Raw genomic sequence first — 17,451 nt, 5'->3', positions numbered from 1 at the left:
GAGTGCATCTTGTAGTTGTTTTTTCAGCTGAACATAGCATTATGCATAATAGGTATTTTATAACAGTAATGTAAATAACAATGGAAACCAAACAAACTGCATCTTTCTAAAATACTTTTGTGCACAAGTAAAGATCATAATTACATATCGTATTTCACATTAAACCAAGTAGGAAGTACAGAGACATTCTTAGATATAAAAAGATACCACACATCTGTTTTCTAATCCCTGATATTTGCAGCTGTAGGGAAGTGCTTATAAAATCTGACATTCTTACAGTATTCAGGAAGAAGGTGCCATAATACATACAAAAACTGTACAAAGAGCACACAATTTTTGAGCAGACTTGCTATATTTCTCAGCTAATTTTCAGAAAGCTTATTTAAATTAAAACAGATTTTTACTGTACTTTTAAAAGCAGAGTCTACAGGAAGTCATAATTATAATATTAGTAAGTGATAATGGTTTTAATCTGTTATTTCCAATTTGACTCTATATAATGTGAGGATAACCAGCAAGAGTCTTCTTATTGATGGTCCTGGAAGGATAGTAAGCCCTGTTAGGTATGATACCTTCACACAGTTCTGGTACTCAGTGATAGTCCACATGTCTTTCATTCACTCCAGTGAAAGCTGAGGGACTAGAGGACTGCATCTTGCTTTGAAAATGTCTGAATGCACTTCTCATGTTATGCACTAGAAGAATTAGCTTTCAACTAAATATGTAGCTCTGTTACATTAAGTATTGTCTCTCCATGATTTAATTGTGTTGTAGGAATTAGGCTGTACAAAGATGGTTTCTTAGTTTATAGCAGAGCTGAAGGGCATTATTATCCATTGTCAGTGATGTGAACTACTAACGGTCTGTGGTGAAAAAACGGAATTGGTAATATCTATTTACTGCAAAAAATGATTAGATTAATGCTGTAACAGCTTCTATTCATTTTCCTTTGTTGCAAATGTATGCTGAATAAGAGAAAGAGAGCATAAGAGCCCCCAGAACATTAAATGCTGGGTATTTATGACTGTCGCTACACAGAAGCGATCAGTAGGTTCTGCTGCAGCCACTCCCAGTTTCTCTGTGTTCAGGGCCTGCCCCTCTACCTTTCCTCCGGATAAGGGGGCTTGGAAACCTACACCCAGGCTTTGCCACTGTCTGTGGCAGTCTAGATTTTTGGTGCATTAGAAGCACATAGAGACATGATAGGGGAGCTGATGCCTCAGGACCCACTGGAAGGTTTGCTTAATGCTAGGCACACCTGAGGAAAAGTATGTAGATTTTCCTTTTGGTGGAGGAGGAGTTCAGTTTCATTTCTTCCCCTAGACTCAGATTCTTGAAGGGAAGCTCATTTCTGATGAAGAGCAATTTCCACATCTTCTCTCTAATGAACATACAATTTTCTGTGTGTCCAGAGTAGATCCAAACAATAGATTTGATATTCAGCAATTATGTATTTTTATTTTTTGTCATCTTCCAGTTGGGAGCACTGAGGTCAGAATTCAAATGGTATATATTTAAATACAGTTCAGCCCTGCAAGAGCTACTGTTGCTGTAATACTTCAATTGCATGGAGTTTAATTATTCTTCTGGAGAATTTGTCTTTAAAATGAAATGATGGCCTGCAAAAAATGCTACAATAGACACACATTTATTCCATGTGGTTACTGGTTTTGCTGCATAGCTGTCAAATAAATAAATACATAAAAAATTCACTGAGTTAGGAAGGGCTATCCTTAAATAAGGAAAATGATTGCAGATTGTTATTTCCAACCAGATCATTATTGTGCATTTATTCTTAACTGCCCTCTGTTATAGGTTTCATTATGCTGTCTGTTAGAAATGACAGCCTGACAGCTCTGTTGTTTCTCTGAGTCGGTTTTATCTCAGTTATTGAATACTCAAACCTCATTAACTTGCTGCGAGGCCTCCAGAACTGCATGGATTGCTGTCTGCAAATATAAGTGTTTAGTAACAAGTACTTTTGCATGAATTTCATCATTCTGATGGGTATTAGGGGATAAAAAAGTGTTTTAGCATGGAAAAAAAAGGGGCTGTTAGTCCAGGTAATACAATGACTACTTGATATGTGTATAATATTTGTGAGTGATTTTTGACATATAACACAGGTTTTGATCCATTAAAGGAACTAAATACCTTTTCAAATCATCTCCAAAATCCGGGCCTGCAGCTAGTCTACTCTTCTTTTTGTTGCTTTACTTTAGGGCAGCTGGATTATTAGAGCATCATGTCTACTGTTACTTAACAGTACCTCATGTATGTGTCAGTAAAAATGATCTAACCTGGCAACAAATGTTCTGCAGTGCAATACACCTCATTCCAGAGTGTATCCTGTGCCCAGACTGGTCTGTGTTTATGCTCAAGGGGATCCCAATCACTGTTCTATACTCTTTTGCAATTGCTCCTAATAGTCAACTCAGGTTTGAGAATATTTTTGAGCAATCAAAAATGTCTAGCCAAAAAGCAGTTTGCTTATTTTTGCACACTCATTTCAGGTTATGAAGAGAAATGTATGTATGCAAGGGCCACTAGCAGTCTAGCAGTTCACAGAATGTTCAATAAATATTCCTGAATTATTATTATTTTTTAAACAACTAGAAATGCCACTGATGGCACTATTTAAACACTGAAGACTTCATATGTCCTCTACTGTCTTAAATATTTATGAAGGCAATATACTCTGTTGTGAGCTGAGTGTTTAAAAGACAACTCAGTGATCTATATGCAAAAGTTTTTTTTTTAGTTTATCTTTGTGCTTCTTTTAGCCTCTTACAATTTCTATAAAGGCTGATCTAGCACTCCTTTTCAGAGCTTAAGGCTGTTTTATGTTTCAGATTGTTCACTGCAAGTGACTGAAAACATGTCCAAGGCTGGCAAAGGATGAGTCTGACAGTGCCTTGTTTTCACTGCTGCATCAACAGAAGGAAGAAGTGAAAAATCTCCAGTAAAAGCTCTGAGGTGAGACTTCCCAGGCTATTTTGCGAGCCCTTAGGTTCAGCCTATCCAATTGCACAGCACAAAATCACGTGGGATGACTCCTTCCCTTTCTCCATGTCTGTATTTACCTCTCTTGCTATATACTGTAGAGAAGATATAGAAGCAAACCTTGCAGACATCTCCCTGTTAAATAATATTTGCCATTAAAGTGATTTCAAAATAAAATGCTTGAGTTTTGGGGACTGAATATATCTTAAAATGTGGTTGTCAGTCTGAATCTAATGATGATGTGCATAATTACCAGATTTGGTTTTTTTTCTGTTACCATCATATTTGATGGTGAAAGCAGAGCCATATGTGAAATTTTGATATGCCAGCATTAGATTTATTCTAGCACATTTAATTTATAGCAAATATAATAGAGAGTCTTTATAGCAGAACTCTTAAACTTACATTTTGACCAATTACTTTAACAAGTATGAATGAGTGGTCTTACACCTACATCACAAAAACTACAAAAGAGCACAGATAGTATCACTCTCCTTAGGAAGAAATTATGGCGTGTGGGGGGAGATCTGTGTGGCACTGTGTGTAACTTCTTTCCAGATCAGGAGTGAGGTGTCTTGTCAGGACAGTAAAAGAAAACTCCAGCATTTTACTGCTGAACTGTACGTGTCAATGACTGTGAACAGCGTGTCAGCCTTCAAGGCTATAAATCCAGCACTTCTGTTTTATAGGGAACAACCACCCATTCACATTTTGATTCCAAGGTGATAGATGTAAAAATAGTATCAAAGCTTTCAGCTAAACAAATCAAGGTATCATTGTGTAATGCTATGTAAGTGGCTCAGGTAAGTAACACTAAATCTTTTAGTGACATTCAAAAGATTTCTATCAGAGACAAACCTGTAGTCTCATGAGTTCAGGTTTCTGCATTGCTCGAGTTTCACAGGTTAAAATGATCTAATTCATTGCTTAAAATTGTTCAGATGCAGCACGAAGGAAACATTGAGGGTGACCACTGAGGGTGCTTGTTGCATGTATGGCAGCACAAACTTGATGTTCGTCTCCTATAAAGTTTTGGCCTTGTGAATGAAATGGAATTTTTCATAGGTAAAGAAGTCTTTGCCTATGGATTGGTCTTGTTTCATGCTGTTAGGTAAAATTAGGACTAAGTAGTGTAAATACATGATGTGGTCAGATATTTCCAGCTTCTACATCTGATTTTGGTGTAATCATTCAAAATTATAACAGCTACTACTTTATATTAGTCATTGGCTCTTTAAATAGCACTGCTGTCATGTAAAAATATCTTCAGTATTTTAGGGCAATTATAGATGTAACACTACAGGTGAAGTAGAAAAGTTTTCTCAACCCCATTATGCACCCAAAGAAACTGAAGCACAAACCTGTTGAAACCATTGTTTTCAAATACAACACCCTTATATTAGGCACTGTAGTGTCAGATTTTGCAGGTCAGAAGACCATCTACAGCTTTTATTGAATAATAAGTGCCTTCATTTGAGTGAGACTATCCAGTAAAACCATGCATTTTGAAATACTTCATTTATTCAAGAGCACATACATTTTTAGAATACTTTTTTGTGACACTTAGGAATGTATGTCAGCTTTCTGATAAGAGTACACCTCTATGTAAATAGAATGTTAATTAAGTACATAAACATGTCCTAATATTCATTTCATACATATGTCTCAAGAAATGAAATAAAGACTGAAATGCCTTGATAAATATATGTGGTAAAAGACATAGACACAGCAGGACAGAAAGACATATGGCAATATGTATGAAGAACCTTACTTGACTAAAAGAAATAAATGGCATATGCAGTTTAGACACCTGAGTAGGGACAGTTTAGATGAAGATGAAAGATAGGCAAATTAAAACCTAAAAATCACTGAAAATTGTTATAGGCCTCCTAGGCAAGACTTAGAAAGAAGAAGAAGAAGATAAGGAAAGCCTATAAAAAGGATAGATCATTAATCATTGGAAATTCAATTAGTTAATATTGACTGGGCTGGCAATTATGGAATTGATAAGAAAGGGTATCGCTTCCTGGAGGTAATGCAACACTCTGTTCTGATACATTTTGTGGACTATCCAGTAAAAGTACAGGCTATTTTATACTTACTCCTAATATTGCTGGGAAATAAGACAAGGATGATAAATAAGATAAAAGTTGAGAGTCGTCTAAAGTCTAGTGATCACAATGTCATCAGAACTTCAAATGCCCTTGAGGTTATAAATGTGAAAGGCAATATCTCAAAACCACTGGACTTTAAAATATAAATAAATAAAAATAGAGAGTGAGTGAATGTGGAATGAGTTGAAAAAAAGTTGATTAAAATCAATTTCAGTTTCAGGAATTTAGTATGAAAAACTAGCTAGATAGCAGAGAGGCAGCCCTGAGAGCTGGCCCTCAAGAGACCTTGTTTCATGAGAAACGGCTAGGTTTTTATTCTCCTTGATGGTGGATACCAGGTGTATTTTAGAAATAATTTGTGTGGTCTCTTGGGAAATATACCAGCCATACAATTCTTTCTCATGAAAAACCTTGTCTGTTCCTCCAGAAGATCCTGTTTACTTACACGGATGCCTGAAAATGAGATGTTTTAATAATAGTTCAGAGGGAGCAGATTACAATAAAGAATTTTACTTCTAGAAAAGAAGCAAAAAGAAAGATGTATTTGCTGAAAACGCTAATGACTTTGCATACATTCCTGTTAGAATAAGATTAATTTCATGGTCACAAAAACAGCACTGCAACTATCTTCAGTTACATGACATGAATGGGTTGATAAGAGGAAAGCAGTAAGCTAAGCATATCACTGAAGGCAATTTTTCTATTAAAAAAAAAAGATACAATCTCAGAATTTCATAGGACAAGGAAGGCAGGTATTTGCTAGGACTAAATTAAAAACAGTGTTTGTTGCCATTTTTTCTTTTACTTAGTAGCTTTCATCTTCTCTGGTCTTGCTAATAGCTACCACTCAGGAATGTGAAATCTGCTAGAGTGCAGGTGGTAGAGTCAAAATTCTCTTTTTTTTTTTTTTTTTTTCAGAAGGACAAAACAACCATAATGAGCAAAGACATTTGGTCTGCCCACCTTCTAAGACAATAATTCCCAGTGTTACAATCTGCATATGATTAATAGCTTGGTGGCTGAAGTACTGTCATGAAACACGAAACACAAGAAAACTGGGCTCCAATTCACTACTGTGGATGAAGGAATTGAACTCTAAAGCCTCTTGTTCTGAGTGAATGAATTCTTGGATCACTGGGCTATTGAACAGAAATAGCAGGGATTCATTTTCAAAGATTCAAGAAATTCTATGAAAGGAGTTTTATCTTTCTTACAAAGTGAAATGAAAATTAACTTTAAAACAAAATTTATTTTTATATAAAATGCATTTTTTTCCCATTTATGTTTGGTACTTATATTTAGGAAATGGAAAATACACAGCATTTCATTAAAATCTTCTCTGCACCATTTTTATTTTAATTAATTTTTTTTTTTGCTTTGGTTTATTGTCTTTTTGACTCAGCAGTTGAAGGGAAGAATCCATTAATCCTCTAAATTTAGGAGTGACAAAAATTGGAATGCCAATCCACTGCTGTGGAGAATGTGGAATGGAATGAAAGTGTGACAAAGTTTTTAGTTGTGGCTTTATATTCCAAGTATTTTAAACATGTTCTTTACCAGTAAGATAGCTCTAAGTTTTAGTTAGACGGTTTCCCAGGCTAATAACTCTTGCTCAAGTTGTTTATATACCAGAGCTTCCTGCTATGAGCCCCGTTTGTATTTCATAATGGCTGGAACTGGAACTTTGGCCTTTTAATCTACAGTGATTTTGCAAATTACATCAGCTTCAGATCCTGTGTTTGACAGGACTTTAACATACACATTTTTCAAAAAGTTTGCTTTTACAATGTTCTTTACAGAAGTCTGTGGATGCTAACGAAATAAAAAGTTATTGAGGAAGAGTAATTCAGGTATAAAGCTCAAGGAGCAAACAGCTAATCACATTTCTTTAGTGTAGACTGAAGTTTAAAGCAACATCAATTGTAATAAGACATTGTCAAAACAGCCAAGATATTCTTAATAGCATTAAAAACATATTAGGCTTTATGTCTAGTGAACAATACCGTTAAACTCTTTGTCTCAAGCTTGTAACATAAAATCTGAAAATAATTTTGCATTTCTTGAGTGGCTTGGGTAATGAATCACCCAGGATTATTTGTTAAAAAATGTGTGATTTATTTTCTTCCAGAATGATAGCTTGCTTTTTTTTAAAAAAAAAAAAAGTTTTTACAGTTTCAATTAAATTGCAAAATGCTGCAAAAGCCATGAAGTAGGCAGTTTCACCCAGAAAATATTGATTTCTACCAACAGCTATTTTAACAGTTGTATGTATAATGCCTCAGTGATGCTATATGCAAATACTGTTTATGAAACACTGTGTAATAACAGAAGGATTAGTAAAACAGTGAGTGAAATTGTTACAGCAAGAAGAGACAAGCAGCCAGGAACTTTTTAAGGTTAAGCAGTACTGAAGCCTTTAAGAGACTGCTGTAAGCAAAGGAAAGGACTCCTATAATATAAGCATGAGCACAAGGGGAATTATTGCTAGACAAGTCACTGCTTTAAAACCGTTTGCCATGCTGTTGCAATTATTCTTGAGGGGCTTTCTGTAAGAAGAGGATTTGCAGTCAGTCAAGCTGACAGTCAAGCTCTGGGCTGAAAGAACTAGACCTGCTCTCAACAACTTAAATTTATGAAAATAAGATAAATACATTGGGCCTGTCATTTGGGGGATTCAGATGCATGGTAATAGTTGGAGGTATGCTCAGCAATGGCTTGGCTGGAGGCCTATGTCTTCTCCTCTTCATTGATCTGTGATGAGACCACAGATAAGGGAGGAGTAGCCATGTCAGTAGGTTAGTGAATATGTTGCTCTGAGGCAGAGGCAGAGTTTTGAGTCAGATTAAACTGTCTTAGAAAGAGTTGAGCAAAACTCTTGTGTATGTGTTTTGATGTGTCACTATCCTATTCATGTTATGCTATTTTACCAAATTGTGTTCAAAAGTAGATGTAAGCGTATGGAATACTGTAAGGGAACTGTGGTACTGTGGCTTCTGAGGTTTGCAGTATTCAGCACAGCCTGCCAACTTCTGATGCATTTCACTGCTGATGCTTGGGTTTGGCTTAATCTGAGACTTTTTCTGGAGGTCATCTGGAGGTAATTCTCTGTCCTGGTGGGAAATATGATCATTTCCATGATTGAATTTTTGTCAGGAGAAGCAGAAGTATACAGAATACAATGAGTAAATGAAAGCAGTAAATTTAGAATGGGACAGCAGACTGGGAAGAATTTATCAAATGTCAGAACTCCACTAAATTCTTAGGTTTAGCATAAGACTTCTACAGGCAACACCATCAATGCTTAGTCTGTTGAACCTTGTGCTGATTCTTGAGTCAAGGTCCATGACCCAAGATTCAGTGAAAGATGATGTGCCTGACACAAGTGGCCATGCTGGAATTAGTATAGCTAAACCAGCTTGTGGCCAGGATAATGATGTCCTTTTTCTAATCTTACCACTGAAGGATTTGGTAACAAAATCTATATAGTTTTCAATCTCCTAATCTGAGAAAAGTATAGACAGAAAGAAGGAAGAAAAATAATAAATTGAATGGTTATAGCAGAGAAACTTCTCAGTGATTTTGGCTTTGAATAGTTGCCTTACAATTTTATACCCATTTATCACATCAAATTAATTTTGCAAATTAACCTGTGGTACTACAGAATGTGGATTATCTCAGTTATGGAAATGTGGTTTCTATTAGTATTCCATTACTATACCATCCCACTTATGACTTTTTAGTAATAAGGCATAACTTTCACTGATATTATCAAACCCAAAATCACTCATTCTACTCCACATCATTTTATAGAAGCTGTTAGGTGCACCTACTTAGAACTTATACTAAGGTTAAATAATATTTCAGAGAGAGATACTTTATTTCTGGAAAAAAATTATGAATGTGTAGAAATTATGAATTGATGGCGTATAGATGCTATGGTGATAGGTCTCTCATAAAGGTTTATTTAATTGTAACAGTGAGCTTTGGTGTAAGAAATGATAATAGTATTATTTCCCTCTGCATGGCATGGAATATTAATTATTTACTTTGGATAATCTGACCCTGTTAGTTTTCAAATATCACTCCTCACTAGGACCCTCCTTGATGCTTTCGGTTTCTTCTTGCAAAACTTAATCACAAGGCTATGCCATTTTTTCTAGCCAGGGAATGCCGACACAGGTGAATGCAATACCATGCAGCTATACTGATGAGTGCTTATTGGAAACAGTAAAAAATAAAAAGGCATATTGTCTTTGCTAAGTGAGACGAGATGATATTACTATTCTGCTTCCAGTCCCTGGGCTATCTAGCATTGTACAGCATTGTGCTATGTACACAAATTATGTTTTTTGGGAGGGGAGAGTGAAAAAGAGAGGGAACAGAGAGATCTTTTGTTTTAGACCAACTGACTATGGTCATGAAATAGAGTCAAGCGTCATAGCTGTTGCAATATCAGCAAGTGTGTGTGGATTTATCAAAGGTTTGAGTTTTTTAGGGACTCTTTCTAGCAGATTCCATGTTTACCCAATTCACCTCAATATTACTCAGTCTTTCATACTCTCAGTATTCACTGGAGCTTCCTCACCCTGACTTTTTGCTGTGGGATTGTTTGTCTCAGGTGCACAAATGTTGACTATAACAGCTTAAAATATTTATGGGCAGTTGAACACCCATTATGAGTGCTTTTTGAAAGAGATCATATGGCTTTTCAAAACACGTTCATAGAGGCAGCCAGAACTGTATTTTTTAACTATGGACAAGGCATGATAGTCATTTTAAGAACCTAAATTTGAGAAAGTAGTCACTGGCACCAGAGGAATAGCAGTCATCTTTACAGCAGGCAATTAACATGTGTGACTCCGGAATCCTCTCTGGGTTTATGTGATAAAACACTGAGAGGCTGATTGCACTGCTTTTCCCCCACAAAATGTAGCTTCCCTTTGATTCTGCGGAAATTCCTAACTCCCTGTTTGATTATAAGGTCCTGCACAAATCCTCAAGAGAGGTAAGCAGAGGTCCCTGTATGTTGGGTCTGTCACAATTTTCTTATAACAGCTCTATTATGGATAATTCCCTGGAAGTCAGCTGTAAAGCTCAGCAGGTCCCCTCCTGATATCCTTCACATTTGGATAATTAACTGAGCTGTTTGAACAACAGAAACTTTATAATGTGCAGCAGTGGGAGTCTTGCAGCTGATCAGCTTTACCTTCATCAGCACTTGTCATTTTAACACTTGAAGGGTAATGTTTCAGGATGAATATAATCTTCAAGCGGGAGAAGAAAAGATTTAAAATGTACAGGAAAATAAAGGCCTCAATAAATTTATTATGCAGGCTGTAATACGCCTTGTGCTGTGTTGCTCATGTACTCTGTGTTGCTGTATAAGAGGGATTTAGTCAACCTTGTTTCTGCACAAAATAGGCTTTGCTTGATTGCAAGGAAAAAACAAGTAACGAATCCTCATGGAAACCCATCCTCGACATCCTGAGAAATAGCAAGCATAAAACCTTCGTGCTGATCACAGCAGTCTTTTCCAGATAAAACTTAATTTGTTTAGAGACAGTAAAATGAAATATGCCCTAGCTTCTTATTTTTTGCTCAATTCATCTGATAGTTAAAAATGATTCAAGTACCAAGCCTTTCACTGGAGCTTAAAGGAGCAGTGTGGTCAGGACCTACTGAAATGGGGTAATGGTACAACTAGCTTCCTGGGTAGAGGGAGATCTTTCAGCAAACCAAAAGTAATGTCTGAGAATCTTCCAGAAAAAAAAATCTTATAGGGAAAGCTCCCCTTGTTCCTTTCCCTACATGATCTCACGCTTCTCATTCCCATTCACAAAGTATTCTCCTTTTTTTTACTGTCCGACGTATGGCTAGGATTCAAATCAATCTCCAACAGTATGATTAGTAAGTATTTTTCATTTCAAAATTCTTTCTCCTTGAAAATCAAAAGAGCTTGAGAAACTTCTTGGGAATTATCTCCTCTTTACTTAAAAAAAAAAAAAAAAAAAAAAAAGTCTTCCTTCCTAGAGCGTGTAAAGAGTGAATGCATTTCTACAAGAGAAAAAGGCGGTATGCTGCAGCAAATTAAATTTTATGTACTTTTTCAGTGCCTTTCTACTATAAAGGCAACAGAGTAGCTATTGTTTCACATAATCTGTCACCAGAAAGATTGTCCTAGGCAAAAATGCTAAACCGTTATAAGGAATTCAAAGAATTCAAAACCTTAAAGAGTTCAAAGCTCAAAACGTTCTACTTGAGAGGCTACTGAATCTAACAAATAAGGAACATTATTGCGTTGGTCAAATAGAGTCCAATGATCATAGTAAAGTTTGCCCCCATATTTTTGGACTGAATTTGGTCCATAATAATTGGTTATTTAAACCTTCCCCACACCTCCATTTTTTTTTTGTCTAACCTCTATTAATTTAAGAAATCTACATTTTATAAATATTTAAGACTGTATGACATTTATTTATTAACCAACTGCCATAAAGACTATTTGAAATTAAGAGGGGTTTGTAAATCATGATGCATTATTTAATGTCCTGAAAGATAGTTGAGATAATTATTAATTATAGTTAGGTATTATTGTTGTGATGGCTAAACATGACTGGAATGAGAAATGTGGTTTAAAATTCAGCAAAAACAACATATGCACAGTGGTTAGAAATACAAATATTTCTTAAAGTAGTTTAACTTAATTTTAATGAACTACAAAGCAAATCTTCAAAGATTTATTCATTATTCTTAAGTTTCTGGATGCGTAGAGGCCTAAAGAACATAAATATAATCTGACAGAATACTGCAAATCAAAAAAAAAAGAAAAGTTAATTTTCTCTATGCCATGATCTCTTGTTATAGCCTAGTTATGAACTTTTCTGTGAATGAACATGTAAGTAGATGCATTGGTTCCCATAAGAGTTGTACTGATGAGGTTAAGATACACTGTTCTCAGGTCAGGTTAATGTTTGTCTTCTGAAAAGAATTTTTCAGTGCCTTTTTTATTTTTTTTTTCCCTCACTTGGTTAACAGCAAGCACAATAAATATTGTGTTATATGAGAATGACTGATAACAGAGAGGCTGTTTGTTGTTATAAGCCATTCTTCTTAGCACAAAATAGACTGCTTTCTATAAGATAAGTAGAATGCTTTTTCAGTTAAAAAGGTTCCAGTTTCTCTAGGTCTTTACACTCCTCTGAGATGTAAACCTGTTCTTTAACAATACAAGCAATGTCTAGGCTTGTTAGCGTAGCCTCCCATGATAATATTTCTTTATCCTAATAAAGTGAAAGAATATGTAGTATAATAACTCACTCTGCAACCAGGTTAACTTAAATATTTTATTAAGACAGGGGCCATTAGACTGTAGCTGCAGTTAGATAAAGCAAAATTCAGTGTTAACCATATCAGGATTTTCTCTGACACCTTTCCCATATTGCTTTACATATTTTTTTGTAATACTTAAGAAATATTTCTCCCAAGTGTCACTGTGATCTCTTTCTTATAAATGTCTTGTGCTAGAATTGCCCCTGCAATGTACAACTCTACAAACGAAAAGTTAATATACTGAACAGCTTTAATCACCTACTGTAGCTCAGATAAGCCAATATTAAAACACATTTATGCATGAACAACTAATAACTAATAATTGAAAGAAATTACATGCAACCCTAGAAACCATTTCTTAATTGTAACTCATTAAAATAAATTATGGTATATTATCCCAATTACAATGCTGAAAATAGAATTTAGCAGCAGTTGTTCTGTCACTTTACCCTTCATTTTAGCTTTTTATGGCAGATATGTTTTGAAAATAATTTCTCCTAATCAGATGGTGTTATATATTACCAGCTAGTAGCTACACCTCTTTGCAAAGCTTATCCTTAGAGAGACACTGGGTTAAGCATTAAAACTTACACTCATTAGAGCTAATTGAATGTTATTGGCGTGAACATGAAGAGTTGCGGTGGTTCAAACAACATAGAGATATATAGATACTTATAATTGCATAGCTTTCTCTTGCTATATTTATTGTAGGCCATACAGTATTATTCTAGAAAGCTGATGTTAAAAATTTGATTGAACCTAGATGTAAGCTAAGTAGCCAATGATTTATTTGTTATTATTAGAGCCAGGCTTTAGGGCTTTTGCAATGACGCCTCTAACACTAAATATAAAACTGCACTGAACTTTCCAAATGCTGTCTAATCATTCATATACTGTGTGAACATTGCCTTTGCTATAAAATCAACTATTGGGAACCTCAGTGCTGCTCCCGAGCATCATCAATTGATTGCTTCACTTGAGACTGGGGACATCCAGCAAAGGACCCAAAGGAGAGCAAGCCAAATAGGGAACAGTTTGAGCATCCACAGTTCCCAGAAATTATGGGTGCTAAGACTTCCTGGATTTGGTTTATTTAATGAGAAGGATTAGTCATTTTCTTGAATTCAGTAATCCACAATGACTACAATATAAAACGTCCGGTTCTCTTGCAATGCAGTTACAATGTACCACCTACTTGCTCTTTGTTTTTAAAACCAACATCTTTGGAGCAAATACAATAAACAGGAAAAATCCTATTTCAGTCTAATCTGAAATTAAATTAATTATGTCAATTATGATACTGGTGTTTCAAGAATATGATTTTAATCTTATTTTCTAATCCTCATGGCTTCATTCTTGCCTTATAATAATTCTACTATCCCAAGTTGACTCTGAAAAGGATAAATGTAGCTTAAGGTTTGGAGAGGTCTATAGTGTGCAGTGGAATTAGTGAATTTTCTGAAGTAACATCAGAAAATGACCTGACAGAAAATATGACTGAAAATCTAACAGAGTTTATGGACAAGCTTCTTCTTCAATAAACTTATTTATATTTATTTAATAGCATTTGGCACCTGCAGAAATGGCTATAAACTTGTTACAATGGGTTTCCAGAACAGCTGCTGGGTGGGTGGATTTGGGGATTTTGGCAGATTGCTGTCCTCTGTTCCCTTTTGCCATGATCTCTGCTTACTATCAGCATGATTGCATTACTGACTCTGGCCTTCCAAGCGTTTTGGGGCTAATAACCTAAATGTTTTTCTACTCTCACCCCAGCTTGAAATACATGTCTCCTTTCAGCTGTTAAAAGAATGTGTGTCCTTCAGGAATGTGTGAAATACAAACAATTAGTGCTTGTCAGGGGAAGGAAAAGGAGAAAGGGGACTGATCCAGTGCACATTACAAATGAAATTGGAAGTTAGAGACATTTGTTTAGGCCCAGGAAACATAAAAGCTACAAAACAATTTCTATTTTCAGTGACATTATTGTAAACTAGGAGCTGTCTCGTCTTGTTTCTGCTTTCTCTGGAGGAGTGCTGTACTACATAACTGAACAAGTGTTTTTTGTAAGTTGAACTTTAGAGACTTTGTAGAACAAAATATCTTTTTGCCTCACTTATTGTTTCTCTACAAAAGGAAGAAAAAGGCTTTATACCAGGAACTCTCTGTCATTTAAGTTATCTCCTTCCATCCATAATACTGTTTTATAGACTGACATAAAAAGTAGATAAAAAGAGCTGGTACTATTAGATGAACTCCCTCAATCTCTGGTTTACTTGTGTTTTCCTGGAAGAAAAAAAAAAGAAAAAAAAAAGAAGCCACCATGGTTGTTTATTTTAAAAGTGATTCCATTTTTGTTTTACTCGTGTTCACTACAGATTACTGGGACTGAAAAGTGAAAACCTGGGAAGAAAAGGAGGAGCCTGGAAAAACACTGGAAAGAAAGAGAAAGAGAAGAAATGAGAAGAAATCAAGAGAGGGGTATGCTAAGAAGCTGAGGTAACCAGAAGCATCATGAGTGCATCTATATGGATTTGAATTATTAAAATAGCTCCTTTCCCTCTCAGAAATATCCCCAAAGTTTCTGCTAAATGAATGCATTCAACCACTGAAATATTAGAAACAATCATAATTAAGAATTAAAGTTGCTCTCTAGCTGCATCATCTCTGGTGTCTAAGCTGTATGGTATGCTCTTTAATTATGCTATATCTTCCAAACTTTTACTACAAATTAGGTATCTAATCTAATGGAATAAAGATCACAGGATGGTTGCTGTTCAATCTTTTCATTCAGGATGATGAAGATACTAAATTATATTTTGCTCTGAATATCCATGATTTCTATTGCCGTACATGTTCCATATCTATTCATTATTATGTTGCTATTCACGTTCTTGAATGAGAGTCTGAGGCTCAGAATGATTGAGGCTTGAACTATAAGATTTCCACTGCTTTTGGAAATCTGGTCTGAGGCATGCAGGATCTGAATTTTTAGGCAAGCCAGGTCTTGCTTATGACCTTTCAGCCAAATCTGGCCTTCTGGACAGTCAGGTCACCTGTCTCTTCTGTAGGAGAGACAACAGCTGTTTGAGTACAAAATAACAAATATATCCTTTCTCCACGTCTGGTTATAGTCCAGTGAATAGGGGGAAAACAGCTGCTGAGCACATAAACTTTTCCTAACTGTAAATGCTGCCCTCCATTTCACCTTGTATACATGCAAAAGGATGACTTTGACTCCACATTCCCTCAGTTTTTGGCATTGTTGCTTGCCCAAGCAGTCACATACAAGTTACCGTAAATAAAGCTATTGCTGAGAGGTAGTCTTCTCTATTTTTCCTCCCTTTTTTTTTGAGAATTTCCATGCTTTTCCAAGAGAAGTGGCTGTTAGGTCCTCAGACCTGAAATAACTGGCTGCTGAGTTTGGCTCATGCCATTTTAGCAAAGTCAGAATTTTAGGTCATCATTTATGCATTCAGAATGCAAATGCTTTTGACTTAGTTATATCTACTGGTCTTCAGTCCTTTAAAAAGCCAGACCACAAATCGCTGGAGATCCAAGTGGCCCCTAGAGGAACAGTGTGATTTAAATTAATTCTCTGAACCTCAGAATAATGGTATGATGAAGAGAACACACAAACATGCAAAATATTTTTTTTTCAACATGGTGCTTAGTTGCTAGTTAACCAGAGGTTAATTCTTTCCTTGTCATGACAACTATGCCCAATGTACTAGTCCAATACTGAATTCCTCTAGTGCATCACACTCACATGTGCTGTTCTCTCATATGTTCCATTCAGGTCAGAGACTGAACACAAAGAACTGTTTTTCATTTCATTTAAGAATTGTTACACATTGCTGCGGCAGGGGAGAGATCGAAGTATGATGACAGTTTAATGGGTAAGGAATCATTTATGTTTCTTGTATTGCTAATTGAATATGTTATATTAATTGACATATTCTAGTACAAATGAAAACAGGATTCCATCTCAGGAGATTTAGAATAAAATATATGGAACGGGTTGACCAGGGAACTGGTGGAGTCACCGTCCCTAGGGTTGTTTAAGGAAAGGTTGGACCTGGTGCTTAGGGACTTGATTTAGTGGGTGACATTGGTAGCAGGATGCGGTTGGACCAGGTGATCCTGAAGGTCTCTTCCAACCTTAATGATTCTGTGATTCTATATTTCAAAATTACTTGGTACTTATCCGCAGATTGAATTGCTGCAGAAATGAGATTGAACAGTTATCTGCAAATTTATCTTCAACTCTATCTTCATATAGCCTGTATAGCATGAAATCAACGATTCAAAATACCAGATTTAAATCTAGAATTTGCTTTATTACTATAGGTTGCAAGTAGCATGTTCTATAGCAGCCAAATAGCCAAATACAAGCCTCAGCAGGCAATGGTCCTTGTGTTTGTAGCCCTTGGGTTTGAAGAGAAGAAAAAGAAAGACCTCTGTGACTTTTATTGCTGTTAGAGGAATGTCCCGTCTCTGTTAGATAATTTCATTCGTTTAGATAGAAAACCAGAGAAAGTAAAATACTTTTTTTTTTTTTTTTTAACCCACCCTCTCCTTTTTAACATAACTCCTGGTACAGTTATTTTATAACCAATATATATTTGGCCAAATTAGGATTAGGATGAAGTAAACAAGATTCTGTGGGACTGAAAACCAAGAGTTTATTAAAGCAAGAACTTTATCAGTACCCACTGAGATAATTGCATAGTCTTACTAATACAAAGATGCTGTGGAAAGGGACAAGGATCCATATGAAAAATATTTGTTTGTATGAATAGAAAGGACAGTTATTTGGAGCAGTGGAAACACTAGAAGCATGTTACACTATAACTCAAATTGCACTGTGGGTTTAGGTTAGTATTAAAGTAAATGTAAATTGTGTTCTCCTACTCTGTGTCCAAGAAAACCACAACACACTGTTGATATTACACTAGAGCCACTCTTTCATCTCCTCATTACCACTGGAGCTAGCAGAGATTGT

At 35.7% G+C, this 17,451-nt stretch overlaps 1 long non-coding RNA gene across 1 annotated transcript in view; it reads left to right on the top strand.

Moving 5' to 3' along the window:
* The window catches only part of LOC308194082, a 66,133-nt gene that overhangs the window by 25,483 nt on the left and 23,199 nt on the right, over nt 1-17,451 (top strand). Inside the window, exons 6-8 of the long non-coding RNA XR_013950243.1 lie at nt 2,853-2,976; nt 14,825-14,945; nt 16,246-16,345. This is a non-coding gene — a long non-coding RNA (uncharacterized lncRNA). The remainder of the gene's footprint in view (nt 1-2,852; nt 2,977-14,824; nt 14,946-16,245; nt 16,346-17,451) is intronic.

This window comes from Anser brachyrhynchus, assembly GCF_964034855.1.
Source record: "Anser brachyrhynchus genome assembly, chromosome: 4".
Lineage (NCBI taxonomy): Eukaryota > Metazoa > Chordata > Aves > Anseriformes > Anatidae > Anser > Anser brachyrhynchus.
The sequence above is the reverse complement of the archived record's forward strand: the minus strand, read 5'-3'. Positions and strand labels throughout refer to the sequence as shown.